The following is a 5,707-nucleotide window of genomic DNA, read 5'->3' on the forward strand; positions in this document are numbered from 1 at the left end:
AGTGTTTTGTAACCTGTGTTTTGGAGCTTTTCTCCCCGGGCCTCCGCTGAAAATGGACATGCATCCAGTCGGATCCTCCCGGTCAACAAATGTAAAATAAAATAAAAAATAAAATAAAATAAATAAATGTGTGTCACCCAAGAACCCACAAGTTGCCCTTGCAATGTGATGTACATTAACAATACTGCTGTCTAATGTTACTTTCCCTATGTTAGTTTTATGCACTATCCTCGGTGTTCTGTAATCTGTCAGTGTCTGTAGCAAGGTCTCTCACAGTTTGATGGCTGCTCTCTTTATTGTACTGGGGATTCTATCATAGTAATTATGCTAATGAGGGGATTCAGGGTGATGTTCTCTGTGGCATGCGAATAAGGTGTAACTTGCACCAACGTTCATAGGATTTTATGATGGCTATGCATATTTTCTTGGTTTTATAGTTCTGAAATGGAGGGTTGTTCTGGTACTGCAAGTTGCTTAGCTTTGGTTGATTTTAGCGTACCATTGTGAAATGTAATAGATTCGTTACATGTCTTGTTGAATCAGTTACGAGATGGAGAATTAAGGGAATCTAAAGAAGTATTTAATCAGCAACATTTTTTGGGAAATGCTAGAGCAGAGCTTCAAAATGACATCCCAGGAGGCAACCAAATTCAGTCTGGCATTTTCAAAACCTCCTTTTCCTTCTGCTGATGGCTGTGGAAAGCTCATTGAAGATATTAAAAAGAGTGTTGTCACCGTGTCTGCAGTGTATTACTTGCTGCCTAAATGCCGAGGCACAACCCTACATCGGATAGTGAGAGAAGCTACCACAGATGTAATGGATGGAGTTATTCATCTTATTGAGACTATTGTCAATACACCATTGCAGAGCTTATCACAGGAACAGCTGATGTCCACGGGTGGTGTCTGGGAATCTTTTGACCAGATAACAGAATTACCCAGAGATAACCAGGCAGCGGTTCTGTCAGTGATGTCGTCATACTCCAAACTAGTCAAAGATGCACTTGAGGAAATGGAACAGGTGCAGAATAGTGATGGTGACCCTTTCAGTGATGTTCTTGATGATATAGATATGGAAGAGAGAGGGAACCGGGACACCTACTGTTCATAAGCAGACTGCCAGGTTATGGCCCTCTGTCTTGGCTTATTAAAGCATCCAAAGCATGCTTGAAAAAGGTCTCTGAAGCAGTGAAAAATCATGGAAAGGTCAGTGAACAAGAATATATTGCCCAGCTGGATGACTTGGCAGACTGCTCCAGTGAAATTAGTCCAAGTATAGATGAACTGGTCTTGTGCCTATATCCACCTATGAATTATGTTGCAGTTCAGTTTAATGCAGCTAAAGTTGCTTCTGTTTTGAAGAAAATGTTGGACATAGTAGGGATGAGCCACATGTCCTGTATCTGAGAACATCTGGGTACAGTTTCTAAACAGAGCAGTTGATCATGATATGGACAAAGTCAAGGAGTTAACACCAGCCTTTGCTTGGTTTCTGTAGTATCCTTTCATGCAGATGAGAATCAAGAGCTCTCGGGGAATTTCTGGTTGAAAATATCTGTAGCAGAGCTGCTAATGAAAATCCATGATGTGAATAATAGATCTCTGAGCTAAAAATGTTTTAAACAAATGGAGGGAAGTAAATATTCTGGGAAGAAATAGCCAGGGAACTGTTATGGCTAAGCTTGTATAGGCCCTAGGGCTGATAGCCTAGTACCAACCTATGAACGTATGAATAACAGAAATTGTTATCAGCTCTGTTCTGTTCTGTTCTACAGGGCCTGGTCTACCTTGTGCATGCACACTGTGGGAAATTACATTGTGTATACCTGTGTAGCCCAGACATGCTTCTAAGCATTTACATTATGCTAGTGGCCATGGCCATTACACAATCTGGCTACCCAACATACCCATGCTTGGGCATGTAGATCATGTGGAGAGTGACTACACAGCTGTCACCTTCCCATATGCTACTGGCCACGTGTCAAACTGACATAAATGGACATAAGGCTCTTTGCTGTCCCTCACTGCACATCACATGAGATATTTGACTTGTAGAATTGAGATACAGGTATCATTTTCACTCCTGGGTGTTACCTGGTGAGCAGACTTTGGCTTTGGAGGTTCTGTGCATGGTAAGGCTGCTGAGTGGTGCAGCAGGGAGACTAAAATCTTTTAGCACTTGTTGCTCATGTAGCACAAGGATCAAGGAGCACTTGGTGGGAGAGAGCTATGAAGGTCCCCTGTTTAATGTCAGTTCCTGTCACTTGCTTATAAGAGCAGTAAGTGATGTCATGGGCATCATCCACTCTCTGAAGATGTGAAGATGTGCTATCCAGAGCTTTCCCACCAAAGGAATGAAGAAGTTAAGGTGAAAGAGCCTTCATATTACAGTAAGCTTTCATTTTTGTTGCTGAGTTACTGTACAATATGTATTAAAATATAATCGTATCTACTGTCTGCCGCCATGGGTATGTTGTGTTCAAGAGTGCATTTTTCATATTTTGTAGCACAGGAGGAAGTTGCAAAAACTAGCCTTGCATGTTAGAGGAGCAGGAGGACAGACAGACAGGTTAAGTGCACTGCCCTGCTGCTGTAACTGTATACCTGCTTAACCTGCTTACTACAACACTGACCATTTTTTCTTTACATTTAAAGGCCTCATAATCAGATAGTTCTGGTCACTTGTGACTGCTATGTATGTGCATTTGTAACTGTGCTAACATCCTTCACTGTGCTCCTTATTCCCGAAGCAGCATATGTATGACAGCAGTACTGAACCTGTGTACCACTGCAGTGAGAATTACTTTTTTACTTTTGGATTATTACATTACTTAATTCTGTATTCCCTATTAATATTGACAGACTTGGACATATTTTTTTTCCTTTCTTAACCTGTGTCACAAGCCCTGCATTTTCCATGTTGAGTATAACAACTACACATACCTCTGTTTTCCCACAGCAGTGATCATTTTATTTGTTCAGTTAAATTATTTGTTTCTTCCTTCATTGTTCATTGCACATACTCGCTGGTTTCCATCTATACATTGTACTACTTCCCCACCCCCTGAGCAGTGACACTACCATTCATATCCCTGGAGTGATTCCTAGTTCTGTCATTGGTGTTCACTAGCCATTGATACAAACATTATACTTCATTTTTTCCTCTTCCGGGTTCTGTTTTACTGAAATGCAGCACATCACACCAACCATTGCTGTCCATATCCCGTTCTCTTTCTGCCAAAGACTCAGTTTTAATTTTGTTACCTTCTTGTTTTTTTTTCTCCATTTATCTTCATTTAGTTCCTGAAGGATATGCTGTGTAGTAGGCAGTGGAGAGGCAGCAGCCATCATGCCCTTTTCTGGCAACTGCAGTAACTGTTCTGTCCCCAACAGTCTCTAGGCCAACCTCTACAAGGTGATAATGGTCATCCTGTGGAAGGTGACCTGTGGTGCTGCTTCTACAGTGGGTGGTATAGTCTCCTCATCAGGAACTGGCACACAGGGGCCCTTCTGAATCATCATGTAAAAGATGTGGCAACTGCTCAGGATTGAGGTGATCTTGATACCCATGCTGGTACCCTGGAGTGCATTCTCATTAGACTGGTAAAGTTGGATAGCTGGCTGGTTCTGACCATCAGAACAAGTGCCCTTCATGTCAGCCACTGAGGTGACTAATTTCTGGGTGGGCACCTACTAGGATGAGTTGGCATGCTGTCCTGAACTCACACTATCCGCCCATCATGATGTTCCTTTCCTTGTTTGCCACTTAACCCCCCTGTCTTTTGTCCAGTCCACCCCATTACATGTTGTCCACCCAATGTCTTTGAATTTCTGTTGTGCCCCTTTATTTTGTAAGTGCCACCTGTGTCACAATTTTCTGTTTTATATGACCGTGTGCCTGCCACCACTGATATTGCAGTATCTTCCTTCCTATAACATCTCCTTGCTTCCACCCACCTCTACCATTTTTCTTAAAAAATAAAAAAGGTACTTGTCCCATACACAAAAATGCACTCTTTCCCCAGTCCCAAACCACTCTTTTCTTTTCTCTGTCCTTGTTTGTGTTCCCTGTTTGCTATGCCCCTCTTTTTGACTGTTCTATCTCTCCATTTCCTTCCCACTTATGGAATAAAACCAGTTAGCACTTTGCTGTGTAGCCCTTGCATGGATTCCCAGCAGTGATCATGTGGTATATATGGGATTATGGGATGCTTCAATGCATGTGTGAATGCACATCATGTCAAGTATGCAACCTCCACGTTAGTGGCCCTGGGTCATGTCACATCTCATAACGTAGTCTTCTCACTTGGGTAGTAAGTGCTATTTTTGCAACTTCACAGCTTCATTATGCAACACTGTACCAGGCATGTCCATAATATGTATATACTTCTGATGCCTAATTCTTGTCAGGCCATATCATGCAGCTGACCATGCTATTTTTCACTGCAATGTTGCATTGTCAATTGTATTAGTCATTACATGTGGGTAGTCAATATTCTAGGTTTGTGGAACACAAAGAGAAGATAAATGTTATTAGTTTAAGAGGACTGCCTTCACAAAATACTTCTGTGTTTACTAAGAAAAGTCAATTAAAGAAGAGTGAGAGGGATTTTTGTGGTCAAATTAACACAAGGGGTGAACTACTAGAAATCTTGTAGGTTTAAGACATCAACAGGAGCAAAAAGGTAGGTGGATTTTTTCCCCAGCCAGTAGTTCATTCCATGGCAGAAATAGTTTAAGTAAGCTTTCTTAGAAAAAAATTGAAAAGGTTTATTTCTTCCTTAAATAAAAATTCTAATCTCTAGTACCTTCTGCTGACCACAACTAATTAACGTCTTCTATTTTCAGTGGTTCATAGAAGGACGCAACTTTCTATTCACCCCTAACCAGAACCGTTTACATGAAAAGAAAAGAAAAATAACTTTAAATAATATACTGCAATAAACTACATGCTGCAATTAGGAAAACAGAAAACAAAACAGAACAAAAATGCCTTTCCCAGCAGCAGAGGCAGTTCTAGGTTTGTGGAACTTTTAATTGTCTTTGTTTCTATTTCTATTTCTTTCTTTCTGTCTGTATGACCATGGAGTTAGTTATGGGGATGTGTTTGAGAGGTTTCCCCCATGAGGTGCAAGAGACTTGCCCACTAAAAACACTTCATTTCTTCATCAGGTTACGTTACTGGCTAGTTGAACCTGGAGAGGCAGTTCTTTGCTGAGCTGTAATTCAACAATTCACAAGTAAAACATCCTAGACATCTAATCACAGTAGATCCATTGTTGCTGTTTAATTGAAAAAAAAAAAGGTTATGTTGGACTGCAAAATATAGTGTAACTGAGAAGTTAACATATATAAAGTAAAAAGGTGCACCAGCAAAGCTCTGCCAACATGGGATATAACACCCTGCATTATAGCTTTTATTTTTCAAATTTTTTCGGCTTTTCCCAGTTAGGGGTTGCCACAGCAGAACTCCAGTCCGCTAATGATTGGCAGTGAATTTTTACGGTGCCGAAGTGTTTAAATTTTATTGCTGCTGATATTTTCATCCTTGTTGTTTCAGTCTCTGAGCACTATATTTCTTTGATGTTCATTGGAATAGGAATCCAACAAATTTGGATAGTATTCTTTTTACTGGTATTCTACCTTATGTCTTCGACATGTGGAGATCCCTACAGTAAACCATACTACCTCTTAAAGAGTTCAGACT

General features: G+C 40.7%; 1 pseudogene; it reads left to right on the forward strand.

The window, feature by feature from the left end:
* The first annotated feature begins 513 nt into the window (after positions 1–513).
* On the forward strand, positions 514–1,528 carry LOC122794814 (annotated as a pseudogene).
* The last annotated feature ends 4,179 nt before the right edge of the window (positions 1,529–5,707 follow it).

The sequence above is a fragment of the Protopterus annectens genome, chromosome 2.part1 (assembly GCF_019279795.1).
Source record: "Protopterus annectens isolate FY-2018-M chromosome 2.part1, PAN1.0, whole genome shotgun sequence".
Lineage (NCBI taxonomy): Eukaryota > Metazoa > Chordata > Ceratodontiformes > Protopteridae > Protopterus > Protopterus annectens.